A 16,703-nucleotide genomic window follows, 5' to 3' on the forward strand; every position below is an offset into this window, starting at 1 on the left:
ATGTGTGATGTATGAGGCGAGATTAAAACCCCACTCAAAACAGGTCTTTAATAAAACTCAAAAAATGGATGGGGGAGGGCAGAGAGGTAGAAGGCTGACAGTGCCCAGTCAGCCCACCCTGGACCTAGTGAGGAGTTGGCCTGTCAGGGGTCAGCCCAGCCACCCCAGCCTGGGTTCTGGGATGGTGCTTCAGAGTCACAGGGGTCAGCACAGCGGAGACCAGCAGAGACCAGCCCCTTTCCAGGGATAGATGGAGGATGAGTGTGGGGTGTCTTTCCTCCACCTGGATCTGACAGCCTGACCTGGGGTCCAGTGGCCAACCTACCTCCGCCTAGGAAGGTCACCCATCCACCCATCGACCTGCCCACCCACCCACCCGTCTATCCACTCCTCCAAGCTGGGAAGCAACTGAGCCCACCCTGGAGAAGGGTAAGAACACATGAGTAAAGATAGGAAGGCAGGGAGGAAAGTGGTAGAAAGTTCTAATTAAATTACTTAAATCACTGTCTGCCACCTTCCAGCTGTGGGACTTTGGATCAGTTACTTAACCTCTCCCATTTATCAAACAGGGATGATAACAGTACTCTATTATTTCCCAGGACTGCTATAACAAAGTGCCACAAAGTAGATGGATTAAAATGACAGAAATTTATCCTCTAACAGTTCTGGAGGCTCGAAGTCTGAATTCAGGCTGTTGGCAGGGCCACGCTCTCTCCGAAGCCTCTAGTGGAGAACGCCCCCTTGTCTCTTCCAGCTCCTGGTGGCCCCAGGCATTCCTTGGCTTGTGGCAGCATCACTCCAACCTCCGCCTCTGTCATCACATGGCCATCTTCCCTGTGTGTCTGTATCTCTTCTCTTTTTATAAGAACACCAGTCGCATATTGGATTAGGACCCAAACTACTCCCGTATGACCCCATGTTAACTAATCACATCTGCAAAGATTCTGTTTTCCACATCCACAGGTACCAGGGGGTTAAGACATATCCTTCTGGGGGACACAATTCAACTCATAACACTTGCCTAACAGGATTATTGAATTGAACATACAGTAAATTTAAAGCATATAGTAAATGCTCACAAAACATTAGCTCTTATTATTATATTATGCCAGGTGAATGGGAGCTTGCCGGATAGACAAGAGTTGAAGGGTTGCATCCTAGCCAAGAGGGAACAGCTTAGGCAAAGGCCCAAAAGCTTGAGAGAGGGAACTTGGAGATCTCAGGGGAGGTACAGAGTAGAAGGGGAAAGGTGAGGGACCAGGCCATTGGGGGAACATGGCGGGGCGAGGGGGGAGGGCTGAGTCTATCCTCTCACCCCTCATCCCAGCAGGAAACCAGCCCTCGAATGACTCCTGGGAGCCTGGCAGAGGCCAGCGGGTGGGCATGGGGCCGTGTAGACATTATTTTAATCTTCCTCTTAAAGCATAATTGCTTTTCAACGGGCGTTCCGGGAGGTGCCTCCCTACAAGATTGCTTTCCAGGCTCCTCTCCTGGTGGAGCCAGGCAGGGCAGGGCCGGCTCTGTGCTACATTAATACGCTGCAAATGCGATTTCATGGCCTCAAATGAGATTAGGGCCAGAGGCTCTGCTCCCTGGGGCAGGGGCGAGGGGCTGCCGGTGTAGAGCAGGGAATCTGAGAGGGAGGGAATGGAAGGGTCTGGGCTTGGCCTGAATAAGCAGTTTCCTGTAACTGAAGCCCCTTATACTTGCTGGCTCATCCTGGCTGCAGAGCAGTGGGTGGGGGCACTCAGGGCTGTCTCCCCTACCCCCAGACTCCCCACAAGCACCTCAGTAAGGGAAAGTGCTGAAGAACACAGCCTCTGCAGCCAGCCAGTCTGGCTCTTCTGCTCCTGGCTGTGTGACCTTGGGCAAGTTATTACCCTTTCTCTGCCTCCATTTTCTTATCTACAACATGAGGATAACAATAGTACCTGCTTCATATACTGCTGTGAGAATTGAGTCAACGTATGTAAAGCACTTAGGACATTGCCCTGCACAGAATACGTGATCATTAACTGTTAATTATCATGAGGTTCACACACACCAACTATTCACATCCCAGTAGGAGGGCAGAGGGCCCTGAGGGCTTGGACTCTAGAGAAGCCAGGGCTACCAGGAGCAGGCATCACTGTCCCGTACCAAAGTAGGGACACGTGAGGAACTAGTAGGGAGGAGGAAGGCACCCAACATTGATGTCATTCCTCTTATTCAGTAGGTACTCCCCTACCTCCAACTCTGCCAGACAACATGATGGGCCCTGGGGACCCAGGGAGCACCAGGCACCATTCCTGCCCTCAGGGGAGACCCTGTCCTAGGAAAGTCAGTAATGGGTCATGAGTCAGGGCAGGGTGAGGCCCAGGGGCTGTGGACCTGACCACTTTCCCATCTCCCCACCCTGGGAAGTTTCAGGGAAGATTTGCTGGAGGCTGTGGCATGTGTGTCTTGATGAAGCACCATGAATAACTCAGGGTGGCTGGGGGGAGAAGGATAGTCCAGGCAGCTGGAACAGCCCATGTGAGGGCCAGAGTCTGGAGAGACCACGGCCAACTCAGGGATGACGCAGTGTGCAGTGCACCTGGAGTGTGGGGTGTGAGGCAGGGACGGAGTGAGATGAGGCTAAGGAGGTGGGGTGGGCAGCACTGCCAGGGGCCCCTGAGAAATTTAGACTCTCTCCTGAGAGCAAGGAGGCCCCCCTGAAGGGTTAATTGAAGCAGAGGAGGGACTTAATTAGATCTGTGGGTTGGAAGAGCTGGGGTAAGGGGGCATAGATTTGTTGGGAATTGGTTGAGCATATCTCCTAGGCCTCTCTGCCCTCTGAATGGCCCCCCTACTCCACCTTCACAGAATCCCCTTCCGCCCCCCTACCCTGGACGGACTAGTGGCCTTCATTGCTTATCCCTTTATACAGTCCCTTGTTAATGAGCTATTGATTTTTCAAAAGAAAAATGTCCAAAAAGCCACGTTGCATCTTTAGCAAAGTGATTCATGACATGACGATAGGACCTGGGCTGCCCCAAACAAGAGCTCTGGTTACCGAATGCTGAATGCGCTCCTTCGATACGGGTCGATAAACATGCCCACAAAGCGCGTGGAAGCCGTGCTAGCCAATAATACTGCACCCCTTGACTGTAACCCCCAAGTCCCCTGTTGCCAAAGCTGGGGCCACGAGGGGCTCCATATTGGCACAACATGGCACACACGTCCGGGAGGGCTCACCTCAGGGCCGCAGCCTTCTCTCATCTCCTCAGCACAGCCTCGCTGCTTTGCAGGTGGGGAGCTGAGCTCCCAAGAGACAGGTGACTTCCCCAAATGCTTGCTACAGCGCCTGGCATGTCTGATTCCAAGCTGCCATGTTTGTTCGGTTTTTGTTTGTTTTTTCTTTTTTTGCCTACTTGGTTGTTCTCAGCCAGGCTGGTCAGTCCCAGAGGCCAGAGCCCATGAGAACAAAGTACAGAGAGACAGGTCAGGGCCATCAAGTATGCTCTGTGGAAGCACAGAGATTTAGCCCAGTGATCATTTACTGAGCTGATAAGGGTCACCTCTGCACAGTAAGGGGACAGGGGAAGGTCAGAAGGAGAGCCCCTCAGCACCTCCAGAATCCCACCGCAGCATCCCACCATAGCCCACTGAGACAGCAGCCCCTGAAGATGGCAGCCTGCATCCAATGGGCTTAGCTGGAACTGGGAACACCTACCATGACTGCTCCAGGCACAGACCAGGGGTGCGGTGACCCTGCCAGGCCTCTGCAGTCCAACAACCCAGCCATCGTGTGTGCTGGGTAGAAATGGCATCCTCCAGACACCTCTGCTCCTGCCCTTGCTTCCAGGGACCTGGCCAGCTGTGCCAGCTGAGTCTCCAGGACACACCACCTCACTCCCCTTACCACCAGTGTCGAGGGCCGCACAAGAGCCATCTGTATGGTCTCAATCAAAAGGTAGTGGGGTGTTTTTTGTCTCTGGACTTGACCTCCCTCACAATGCCTTAGTTTTAGGAGTGAAGGAAGGAGAGATGCGACTCCTTTCCCCAGAATGAAAGAAAAAGGCAGTATGGTTCACTGGTTATGGTGGCTTTGAAGTCAGCCGACCTGGATTTAAATCTAAACTCTGCTGCTTCCAAGCTGTGCAGCACGGGGAAAACCCTTTAATTTCTCAGAGTATCTGTTTCCTCATCTTTAAAAGGGGGCACCAACAATAACTCTTGTGGGGTCGGCAAATGTGAGGATTAAATGAGACAGTGCAGATAAGTTCTTGGCACAGCACCTGACATATAGCAAGTGCTCACTGAATGCCAGTAAGGATAAAAGTGCTCACGGTGATGATGATGGTGGGGACATCAGGGAACCCTGCCTTTTTGGCTCACCTAGCAGTTGGAGTCCTGGCAGGGAAAAGAAGGCACTCAAGTTCAGTGATTGGAAGGGAGTTTTGAAGAGACTATATGCAAAGTTGTGGGTGGGGCTTAGGAAAAACAAGATGGGCCTAGGGTAGAGGGATACAGCTGACCCCAGAGAACCAGTTGAGAGGGAGCTAAGATCCCTGCCAGCACCTCCCATAGCCTAATCCATCCACAGCCCACCGATGGGGTTTCTCCGGGTCAGCCTTCTGGGCACAGAGCATGGTGGGGAAGAGGGACAGCAGATCTGGGGTACGATCCGGAGATATCCCGCGCCATAGGTGAGAACAGGAGAGGAGACTCCACCATGCGTTCCAGGTTTTCTTAGGCAAGGCGTGCTCATCCATTTGAACTCTCGCTAGGGAAGCCCACCACCCTGTCCTGGGGCTTCTTCTTTGGTGTAGAGGACTGGGTCCTTCACAGATGGGGCAAACTTCCACCTTTTCTCCCAAAGACAGTGAGGACAGGATGAAGGACAGGCTGGACGGGCAAATTCACAGAGAGAGCAGCTTAGAGGGTACCCTCCCCAGCTCAAACTCAGCCCAGCCCCTGGGGGAGTAGAGTGTGACCTGGCCCCCAAGGGGTCCGGTGGAGCCATAATTGAAGCAAAAGGCAGAGCCAAAAAGAAAAAAGAAAAACCCAAACCTGTTGCTGTCATTCAGTTTCAACTCATAGCAATCCTATAGGGTAGATTAGAACTGCTCCATAGGGTTTCCAAAGGCTGTAAATCTTTATGGGAGCAGATTTGCCATCTTTCTCCCAAGAAGTGCCTGGTGGGTTCAAACCACCGACCTTTCATTTAGCAGCCAAGCACTTAACCACCATGCCACCAGGAATTCTTAAAGCAGAGACAACCCCCCAAATCTCTCTGCAGAAACTGGGGACCTTAGCATCATAGCAGCCCCTGAAGGTCCTGGCCAGGCAGCCCATTGATTCTCTGCTGTCATCAGAGGAGGGGGCCCTCAGAGAGTCTTCCTCCTTCAGCTAACAAGTCAACACCTGCTGTGTACACTGCTGAGGCTGAGGGGGAGACAGTAGTAGATGGAGGCCAGAAGCCCTCCAGAGGAACTGTCTCAGTTAACAGATGTCAAAATAAAAACCAAGAAAGGGGTGAGAACTTGCCTAGGTCCCATGCCCTGGGCTCCTGCTTGTTAAATACCAGGAGTGAACTCACAATGTTAAGAGCTGTCACAAAGCAGCAAACACTGTCAGGCATTGCCATGGACAAACGAGCTGTGTTAGTTCAGAGCAGAGGATGAAGGGAATCAAGGAAGGCTTCCTGGATGAAGTGTCTTGAGCTAGACCCTAAGGGTAAATTGGATTTAGGTAGGAGGGCAGGGGCATTTTTGGTGAGGGGGCTACCCAGGGAAAATTGCAGCTGTGGGAGTGGGCCCATAGGGGAAAAGGGAGAGGGGCTGACTGTCTGGGGTGGAGTGTGAAGACCGGAGTGTTGCGTGAGACATTCAGACTCCCCCTGCAGATATTTTACCTCTCTGGCCCATTTCTGCTGGAGAGAACCTGGCAAGTCCAAGGCTGTTTATCAGGGAAAAGAGAAAGCATTTATGGAGCACTTACTGAGTGCCAGGCCCAGTGCTAAGTGCTTCACCTGCATTTCTCATCCGGTCCTCCTGACAGCCCTGTTTTCCTCACTGTACAAGGAAGGGAACTGAAGCTCAGAAAGGGTTAGTATCTTGTTCAAGGTCACACAGCTATGAGCTGCCATTTGCTAAAAAATCACATTGCTTAAGCTTCCCACCTTATCCATCCCTTCCCCTCCCCAGAAACCTGATTCAGGCTCCCAAAAGAGATGCAGAGGGAGTGACGCTGGAAGGCCAAGGGGTGTGGGAGAGCACTAAGAAGTAAGGAAGGCCCTGGGGAAGGGAAGGTCAGGTTTGGGGGCTCTTGGAGACACCTTAGGAGCCCTGGTGGCGTAGTGGTTAAGAGCTTAGCAGCTAACCAAAAGTTGGCAGTTCGAATCTACCAGCCGCTCCTTGGAAGCCCAGTGGGGCAGTTCTACTCTGTCCTATAGGGTCGTTATGAGTCAGAATCGACTGGACGGCAATGGGTTTTCAATGAAGAAGACACCCCCTCCCCGGGACATGTGCACAGGTTAAAAAAAAAAAAAAGTTGCCGTGAAGTCAGCTCTGACTCATGATGACCCATGTGTGTGAGAGTAGAACTGTGCTCCATAGGGTTTTCAATGGGTGAGTTTTTGGAATTAGATCACCAGGCCTTTCTTCCTCTGGGTGGACTTGGTCCTCCAACCTTTCAGTTACCAGCCGAGAGTGTTAAACATTTGTACCACCCAGGGACTCCACTGCATGGGTCGTTAGTGCCAACCTAGGCCTGAAGGGTTGCCTCCCCAAAGCCAGGCTTACCGCCCAACAAGCCCTGTGCAAAGCCAGGTGAGGATGCAAGGGCTCAGGTGGCCCCTCCTTCTCCAAGAGCCAGCTGAAGACCCAACCCCAGCAGCCTGCCCCTCCAGAGCAGTGTAACGGCTGCATTTAACCCCTGACCCCCCGCCTAATGATGCTACCTCAAGTGCTCCCTCCTCTTTCTGCATCTGTGGCCAAGGCCTCCACCTCAGGGGAGCAGGCTTACCTATTAGCCTTGAGATTAATCATTACCTGCTTCCCCTCCCACTGGAATCACCCTGAGTCATCAAAGCTTGGAGCCCCTGGGAAGGGGATATTTGGGGAGCAGAATTGGCTCACTTCCCTCGGCAGAAGGAGCTCTATCCGGGTCCTTTCCTGGGTAAGAGGAATGAAGAAGGCATAGTAACCAGTGTTCATATTGCCCTTAAACGGAAAGGCGCTCCAGGCCCGCAGGCTGAATTGAAGTCCCTCTTGCTGGGGAAGGGAGGAAGGAAGCAGATCTGGGGGGAAGGTTAGGGTAGGTGGGGGAGCGGGTATCCCAGGGGTCCTCGGCCCAGAGAGATGAGCAGCCAGCCAGTGAGGTGGTGGGAGGGCTCCTTCCGGGGGTTGCTGAGTGTGCAGGGCCTGCTAGCACGGAGCCAGACGGCCTGGAACCAGTGTCCAATTGCATTATCTTCTTCGTAGGCAGAAAGGCCACAGGGCTAGGGGCTGCAGCAGCAGGAAGCTCAGTGAGACAGGTTGCTGGGTGAGAGCTCCGAGCCCTGGGGCAGCCCTGGTGAGCAGGCTGGTGGGGAGGAGCTGCCAGCAGGGCTGAGACTACTATGAAGTCAGGTGGCAAGGTGAGGCAAGGCTGCAGCAAGGTGGCTAGAGTGCAAAATTTAAGGAGGCGCTCACTCTTGGGTGCCAATCCTGCACTTGCATGACCCTAACAGTGAGTGCCTCCTTAAGGTTTGCTCCCTGGGCGCCTCTTTGCTGGCTCCCTGTCCCTGCTGCTCCAGCCTCCTGCTCTAAGCAGGCCTAAGCTTAGCCTAAGAGCCTGTCCATGCAAGCTGCATGTTCCACAGGTGACAGTGTTAATCCAGGAGATAAAATGTGGGTTCTCAGCCAGTCCACCCACTGTTGGGAATATCCCTAGCCCCAGAGCCCTGGTAATACAGCTCTTGGCAGGCCTAGAGGGGAGAAAACTAGGAGCGGGACTCCTGCCTACCATCCGCAAATGTCTGGGTGACCTTGGTTGGTCCTTTCAGTTCTAATCAAAGGTGAGACCTCAGTTTTTCTGTCTCTAAACTGGGGAGAACCCTGCCTTCCTCTCTGAAGTGGGCATGGAGGGGAGAAGCTGGGAGACCCTACCAAAGCAATAAGTTTCTACCTCTTACTGCCAGTGTAGGCTTGCGCTTGGGTCCCAAACCAAGGAAGACAGAAAGACCTCCCAATATGTGGCACAAAACAGCTGGCAGAATCATGAGGCAGGCCACAGGGGTCTCCCAAACACCTCCAAACCCCATCCAGCATCCCAAATCCTTTCTTTTCTAGCCCAGGATTCTTGCTTATCCTTCAAGCAAGAGTCCTTCACCTCCCCAAGGAGCAGTCATCACCCCAAATTAAGGGCCAGTCACTCACTCCTCATTCTGCCATCTCCCTGACATAAAAGCACTTAGAACCAGGCTTAGCATATAGTAAGTGCTCAGTAAAAACAACTACCTTTATAATAATTTTTTTGTGGAACTCAGAATTTAACCATAATCTTTGGTTCATAACCCAGTGCCATCATTGACCCACACACGGTCCTCTTTAATCCTTTGTTATTTATTCTCAATAACATAATGAACACCCATTAACTGACCATCCATTCTAAGAAATAGAAGGCTATCTGATATATATACATCTTTGTTCTTTACCCATCTTCCCACTCCCCAAAAGGAAACCATTCTCTTGAATTTGTTTTGTTTATTATTACATTTGTGTTTATTATTATTAAACCAGTGAAAGACTACAGCCCCCAAGAGGTCAGGATGGCTGCAGATCCTTTAACAGAAATGGCTGCTTTACCAACCAGATCGTAACCTGCTCGAGGGTAGTGCCTAGGTCTCCTCCTTTCCAGCAGTGAAGAGTGGTTCGTGAATCTTGGCTGATGGGCTGCTTGAGGTACCAAGAGCAGGAAAGGTGAGGACTAACTGCCATCCAGGAGGCAGGACACGGCTCCAGGAATAGGGAGAAAGGCTTCTGGATCCACCCCACTGCACCCGAATAGGTGTCTGTGTCACTTCTGCCCTGCCCTGTGATGTCACACAATGTTGCCCAGGTGACCCAGCTGAGTGGAAGAGCCCTCTGCTTTCCCAAGCGTGGGCAGAAATAGGGCCACTTGTGCTTTTATCTTGGGGGCATCAGGACTCAATTTCCTGGCCCCCACCCCACTGGCCATGGCCCTGATCCCCCCATAGAACCTCTACCCACAGAACATTTCGCTGCTGAGAAAGCTACAGACCCCTGCCCCACCCCTCCCCCTTTCTTCTCTCCAGCCCCAGAGCTGGTGTATGGCACCCCTGAGATCACACTGACACTCCATACTGCTCGCCACCCCCAAAGACCCCAAGGCACTAAGGGCAGCTCTCTGGGCAGGACTGATGCCCGATCATCCACCAATACCAGGTACTGGTGCCCAAGTCTGTTAAACAAGGCCAAACACTCCTGACTCAGAGAGGATGGGACGGAAAAAGAAAAAGGTGAGGCCTGGGGGCATGGATCACCTACAGGAACTCATCTCTCCTTTGAAGTCCTTTGCTTTGTTTGCTCTTAAATCATGACAAAAGCTTTCCTTCTCTGGGCCTCAGTTTTCACAGCTGTAAAATAAGCAGTAGGTGGTCTCTGGGGCTCTTCCAGGTTAGATGTCCTATACACTTGTGCTAGGTGGGATCTGAAGTGGGGTGGGTGCATGCTGATGCTGACTACACTTACCCGGTTCTTTCTGACCCAGAGAGAAATGCAGTTTGGTCTAGGGCATAGCACCCTCCTCCCTGCTCCCCATCTGGAAATGGAGCTGTGCCCTTTTGTCGCTGAGTCACACAGGGCTGTCCAGAAAGCCCTCTGTGATAGCTCATCATCACCCTCCATGATCTCCCAGGAGACCGCATGCTGCTATCCTGGCAGTTCCGATGCCCGCTGCTGCCACACTTGCCCAGCACTGGCTCTGACCTTCCTGATGTATGAACGCCACAACCGCAGAGACTGTGTCTGTTCTGATCACTGCTGTGTCCCCAGCACTCAGAACAGTGCCTGTCACATACCCAAAAATCAAACCAGTCGCCGGCACGTTGATTCTGAGTCACGGCGACCACTTGTGTTTCAGAGTAGAGCTGAGGTCCATAGTGTATTCAGTGGCTATGATCTTTGGGAAGAAATGCCTGGCGATCTACGTACTTGGAGGTAAATCACCAGGCCTTTCTTCTGAGATTCTTCTGGGTGGATTCAGATCACCAACCTTTTGCTTAGTAGCCAAGCGCTCACCCGCTTTCAGCGCCCGGGCTCCACCCAGCGCATAAAACCCATTGCTGTTGAATCCATTCCAGCTCATAGCAACCCTATAGGACAGAGTAGAACCATCCCGTGAGGTTTCCAAGGAGTGGCTGGAGGATTTGAACTGCCAACCTTTTGGTTAGTAGCTGAGCTCTTAACCACTGCACTTCCTGGGCTCCACCTGGCACATAATAGGTGCTTAATAAATAGCTGTGACAGAGGGATAGGGCCCTGTCAGGAGGGGACTAAAATCCCAGTGCAATGACATTCAAACAGTTCAATGTGAGGGTTCCCTTACTTCAGCTAACTGGCACAGCCAAGCCCATACCCTTTACCGTGCCACATGGCCACAGGATAGCAGAGCAAAGCCACAGAAGTCATTGCTACACTAACCAAACAACTAGGGGTGCCCAGACCCCAATGTGGTTTCCATGTTTATTACCCTTGACTTGTCTCCGCTTCCTAGTGTTGTCTGCCTACAGCCCCAACTAAATGTTCCCAATCTTACCCTATTCCACCTTCCCCCTTTGCGCTTCCTTTTGGAATGTCACACACTCAGGGCCAGGCACCAGGTAGCCTGGCCTGCGGGCCCTAAGCTGCCAGCTGGCCCCTGACGCTATTCCCATCTGCCCACCCAACCTGGATTTCAAGGTCTAGGGCCCTGAGGAGGAGGCAGATTGGTTTGATTTGATTCCTAGCACTGGGAAACATTTTCAGTAGCTGGGTAGAATCTCCTACCAGGACGTTCATAATGTGTACATGGCATTATAGATTAGTATTTCTTCTTTTGTGAATCCTCGTGTTATTAGTTGCTGATGAGTCAATTCCATCTCACGGTGACCCCACACGTGTAGAGCAGAACTATGGAGAACTGCTCCTTAGGGTTTTTAAGGCTGTGACCTTTTGGAAGGAGATTGCCAGGCCTGTCTTCTGAAGTGCCTTGGGGTGGGTTCAAGCCATCAGCCTTAGTTGAGCACTTAACATTTACACCTGGTGACATTTATAGATTTTAGTCCTCTTCATGTATTAGAAATATTAATCCTTTGATATATATAGCAAATATCTTCTCCAGTTCCCCCCACCTTTGGTATTACAGTGAATTTCAGACCGTTATAGAAGTTGGTATGGATTTTTTAATGCAACCGACTCTATCAATCCTTTATGATTTTTGACTTATGTGTCATCTTTTGAGAAGCCTCTCCTACTCCAAATACCACAGCTTCTATCGCTACTGCCAAAAGGACCGTGAACTTGGGTAGGAGCCCAAGTGGGCACACGTCATGACCCAGGGACCTCCCCACATGCAAAGAACCAGAGTTAGGGTAGAGACGATGTCTTAGGCTGGGTTCTCTAGAAAAGCAAAACCAGTGGAGCATATAAATAGATAAGTAGATAGATAGGGAGAAAGAAAGGGAGAGAGAAGGGTTTGTCTCAAGGAAATGGCTCACGTAGTTGTGGAGGCTGGCAAGTCCCAAATCTGTGGGTCAGGTGTCAAGCCGGAGGCTTCTCCTGACTCAAGTGGTTGCAGGGGCTGATGAATCCAAAATCGGCAGATCATATGGCAGGCAGCTGGCCCATGGGGCTGCAGAAGCTGGCAAATCCCAATATTAGCAGCTCAGATGGCAGGCTGCTGGCCCAAGTCCCAAGAACCTGAGGTCAGATGATGACGAGCCGGATGCAGGATCTGGAGCAAAGCAGAGCCTTGCCAGAGCATCGGTGTATTGGTCATACCCCCAAGAAAACCCCTCTCATCAGATACTTGAGTAAGGGTGGGACCTTAGGTTAGGATTCACAACACATAAAATGGAGGATAATTATATAATATCACAAAATGGAGGATAATTACATCAAATCGAAAGATGGAGGATAATTACAATCATGGTCTAGCCAAGTTGACACATAACATTAGCCATCACAGATGGCAGTAAGGAGCCCTGCTGGTGCTCAGCTGCTAACCAAAAGGGTGGTGGTTCAAACCCATCCGCTGGTTCTGCAGGACAAAGATATGGGCATCTGCTCCTGTGACAATTACAGCCTAGAAAACCCTATGGGCAGTTCCACTCTGTCACGTGGGGTTGCTATGAGTCAAAATCCACTAGGCGGCACCTAGCAGCAAAAATTCCAGTTCTAGCTCTAACCGCATTAGCTAAGCTGTGTGCTCTGGGGCAAGAGGTGTACTTGGATTCTGTTCCCTTACCTGTAAAAGGCCCACGGGAAGGTCGTAGTGAATGTAAAGCTCAGGGCTCAGTGTGCATTCCCCTTCTAACTATAAATATGGTAACTCCCAGGCAAGTTCAGATGCTGGAACTAGAGGGAATGTGGGGACCATTTTCAGCTCAAAGCCCTGAAACAGACCCACTGTTCAAATGATGATCAGAGGCAGCCAAACCCTCTGCCCCCAGCCCAGTGCCCCGTCCTCTGCCCCTGACAGAGCTTCTCCGAGTGTGGCTTTCAGGTGAAGCCGCCTGGAGGGTGGGACTGGGCTTCTTTGCCTCTCACGGCCTCCCGGATTGCTGGGGGGCAGAGGGATGGCAAGAAGGGGGGACGTGGGGGATGGAGAAGCCTGTCTCCTTACACCCCTTTCCCCATCAGAATCAGTTAAGCCTCTGCCCAAAGGAGCTGAATCTCATTGGCCATTAACCCTCTCACTGCTGGGTCTACTCTCCCACTCCCCACATCCAAAAATGCCCTGTGTGGCAGACTGTCCAGGATCCCCCTGGACATCTGCTGGCTAATCCTGGCTTCTCGGGGGCTGGGCAGCCAGTGAGGAGAGTAAGGCACTGGAACGAGCGTCTTGTGAACCTGCCCACATGCCAGGTCCTGGTGGTGTAGTTGAGAGTGCTGTGCTTTGGGATCAGGCAGCATTCAGTACCCATACCCAGCCCTGAACCCACTGGCTGTGAGGCTTCAGGTGGATGAACCAGCCAGAGCCCCACCAGGAAAAGTTAGCTACTGATTTCTGTCCCCTAGCTATGAGTCAGAATCCCCTAGATGGCAATGGGTTTTGGTTTTCTGGTTTTTTCCTCAGTAGTATTGGTGAATCCCTGGGTAGTACAAACAAAATGGTTAAGCGCTTGACTATTAGCTGAAAGTTGGCAGTTCAAACCCTCCCAGAGGTACCTCAGAAGACAGGCCTGGCAATCTGCTTCTGAAAGATCACAGCCTTGAAAACCCTATGGAGCCGCTGTACTCTCCATACATGGGGCACACATGGGGTGGCCAAGAGTTGGAACTGACTCGACAGCGTATCTAACAACAACAACAATAGCAGTGTTGGGTGGTTAACGAGTATGCCTGAAAATCCCATATAAGCACCCAGCTCTGCTCCTGGCCCAGAGGAGACAGTCAGCAGGAGTGAATTCCCTTCCCGGTGTTCATAGCACCCCACAGATCACCCACAGCTCACTCCCCTCCACATGACCTCGGCCTATGCACCTTCTTTCCACTGATAAATTCCTCCAGTGCACCCAGGCACTGGGGACACCCATTGGTCCTGCCACAGGTATATATATCTCTGGGGGATTCCGTTTCAGACAGGGGAAGGAAAGAGGTTGGAAGGCCTGGCCTACTACCTTTCCCCATCCGGGCCTCATACTTGGCCCTGGTCCTGGGCTCAGCCTGCCCAGCAAGCACATGCCTGCAAGCCTCACCAGGAGGCGCCGGCCTGGCAGCTGGCTTCATGCCCACAAGTGAAACCGGAGCCTTTCTCGGCAAACCCTCTGCAGGCCTTATTTCCTGGAAGGTTGTACCTGAGGGTGAGGCACAGGGGATATAGCACAGGAGGGGGCACAACTCCTGGTTTTGCCATGCTGGGTTCATACTTCTGTGGCCCTAGGGAGCTCATGACAGGCCCTGAGCCCTCACAGCAACAAGGGGGCCAGGGCTGCCATCCTAGGGAGCTCCTGGGAATCTGGGAATAAGAGGGACATTAGTCACCTCTCCTGGCTGCACTGGAGGAATCTCAGACATGCCAACTACCCAAACCAAAAACCCGTTGCTGTCGAGTCAATTCTGACTCATAGCACCCCTATAGGACAGAGTAGAAGTACCCCATGGAGCTTCCAAGGAGCGGCTAGTGGATTCGAACTGCTGACCTTTTTGCTAGCAGCCGTAGCTCTTAAGCACTGTGCACCAGGAAGACCAAATACTGAGGCTCACAGAGGTAGCACAGAGTTGGGGGCAGATCTGGGCTAACATCTAGGCCTCTTGCCCTCCCCAGGCTGCTAGCCTCACTCCTATACCACTAAATCAGGAAAGCAAACCTGCTGGGGAGGGTTTGTTGGGGGAGGGGTTGGTTGGAGGAATGGGGTGAGGGTAGAACACTGGGAAAAAAGTAATCTGACCTATGAGGGGAGGAAGTGGTCCCTGAAGTTGCTCCTGCTCCCCACCCCTTTCCCGCCCTTGCACGGAAATGGGGGAAGGGAAGGGAAGGGTGGCTCTCATTAACACCTCTGCAGATGATGACACCTCTGCTGGGTCCTGAGGGAGGGGGAGGGAGCGCCTCCCTCAGTCAGAGGAAGGAGAGGGTCTTCTCAGTGGTGCCGGCACTTCTGGGGGAGGGTCCTCACCTCCCAATTAGTCATCTTGTTAGGCAGGGGCCACGGAATGGGGGACAGAATCTGGGGGAAGAACACTGGGAGCCAGAGCAGCTAGGCAAAGGGAGCTTGGTGTGTGTGAGCTCAAGGCCAGTGTGACTGGAGCGGAGTGGGCAAGGGGGTGCATGGATGAGATGAGGTGGTTCGCCTGGCCAGGCTGCATACGGCCTTACGGGCCATTGTACAGTAAAACAGGGACCACGGCAAGATTTTGAGCAGAGGAGTGACTGGTCTGACTTAAGTTTTGAAAAGATTACTCCAGCTGCTGTGTGGGGTGGGGTAAGGGGGAGGAAGGGCAAGAAAGGAAACAGGGAAAGCAATCAGGTGGCCAGGACAGAAAGCTAGGGGTCTTGGACCAGGGGTGGCTGTGGAGATGGCAAGAAATGGAGATTCTAGATATGGCTTGAAGGTGGAGCTGACAGGACGTGCTGACAGATTAGATATGGGATGTGAGGGGGAGAGAGAGAGAGACAGAGAAGTCAAGGAGGACTCCAAGTCTGCAGCTTGAACAACTAGAAGAATGGAGCGGCCATTGACTAAGACATACAGAAAGGGAGAAGTCAAGAGTTGGGCTTCAGCTAGTTACCTCCCAAGGGAGCTGCCGAGGGGGCATCCAGAGTAGCATGGAGTTCATATATGTGGTTACCCCACACCATGGTTGGGAGAATTGAAGTAATGTCCACAAAAGCCCTCAGGGCTGAGTGGGTTCAAGTCTTTGGTCTTTCCCTTTTACCTCTGCCCTGATGGCTTCCAGGAGCCAGAAGGGGCTGCACGGAGTCCAGCTCAGGGTGGGGGGCTGACAGTGTGTAGAGAACCTAGGCAGGTTCCAGACAGGCTGGTCCACCCCTCACTGCCCAGTTGGGGAAATCAACCCTCAGAGTGTGAGGGATCACATGGGCAGAGCTGGTTTAAACCCAAGTCTACAGACAGTCAGTGCTCCTCAGGAGCTGGTCAGACTGAGCAGGGACCCAGTCTTCCACTGGTGCCACCAGGGCCAAGCCCTCACAGGGACCTAGGCCCCTACTTTTCTTTGGGTCCCACTCTTCCCCTCTGTGTAATAGGACATCGTTCTCAAGGGTCTCCTTGGGCCCTTCCCACTCTGAAGACATCCCCACCTGACTAGGGCCTGACCTGGAATGCTGAGTCTGATAGGCTAGGCTCTCCAGATAAAAGGGTCAGTCCCCAGTGGCCCTCTCAGGGCCCCCTCTCTGACCTGAGAAGGTCTACTGCTCCTTTCCCAGGGCTGGCAGTGCTAGAGTTATTCCCCAGAAACCCCCTTCTGCACCCCACATCCCCAGCTCTGCACCTTCCCTTAATCCCCACTGTATCCAAAGTCAAACTGAGCCTCCTTGGGCCTGAGAAATCCCCTTGCTTCCTACTTTGCTGAGTTGGCTCACAGTGTTCTGTTTTCTGGCTTATCCTCCCTGGCTCTGTTCTTGTGGCATCTCTCTACCTTCAAGGTCTGGTCTTCCCAGAAGCCTTCCCTGACAGTCCCAGCTGGCTATGGCTTCTGTCTCCTCTCAGCAGCTTTTATCACCATGGTATTTCAGGCTGTGAATCCACAGCTGTTGAGCCCCTGCATGCGTGTCTGTTTGGGACAACTGGCCTAAGACTCGAGTCCTCTGCATGGCCAGTCACCTTGCCTTCCTTGCTGGCCCACACAGCACCCTAGGTGGATGCTGGATGTGGCATCTGGGACTGACACATTCATTAACCTCCATTAATGCATTGAGTGACCCCATGGATGCTGGTAAGCTTTGTAAACTATAAAGTGCTGTACACAGGTGGGACCTGAGGTGACAGGTGGACTGAAGTGAGGTGACAGGATATA

At 52.4% G+C, this 16,703-nt stretch overlaps 2 protein-coding genes across 2 annotated transcripts in view; one reads left to right on the forward strand and one right to left on the reverse strand.

Moving 5' to 3' along the window:
• STRA6 (signaling receptor and transporter of retinol STRA6) overlaps positions 1-11,994 on the reverse strand; it is a 63,611-nt gene extending 51,617 nt beyond the window's left edge. The window contains exon 1 of the mRNA XM_049852544.1: positions 11,726-11,994. The gene's annotated coding sequence lies outside the window, so the exon portion shown is untranslated. The remainder of the gene's footprint in view (positions 1-11,725) is intronic.
• LOC126087834 (coiled-coil domain-containing protein 33-like) overlaps positions 1-16,703 on the forward strand; it is a 55,245-nt gene that overhangs the window by 10,962 nt on the left and 27,580 nt on the right. The gene's annotated exons all lie outside the window — the stretch shown is intronic.

This window comes from Elephas maximus, chromosome 13 (assembly GCF_024166365.1).
Source record: "Elephas maximus indicus isolate mEleMax1 chromosome 13, mEleMax1 primary haplotype, whole genome shotgun sequence".
In the NCBI taxonomy this organism is placed as follows: Eukaryota; Metazoa; Chordata; class Mammalia; order Proboscidea; family Elephantidae; genus Elephas; species Elephas maximus.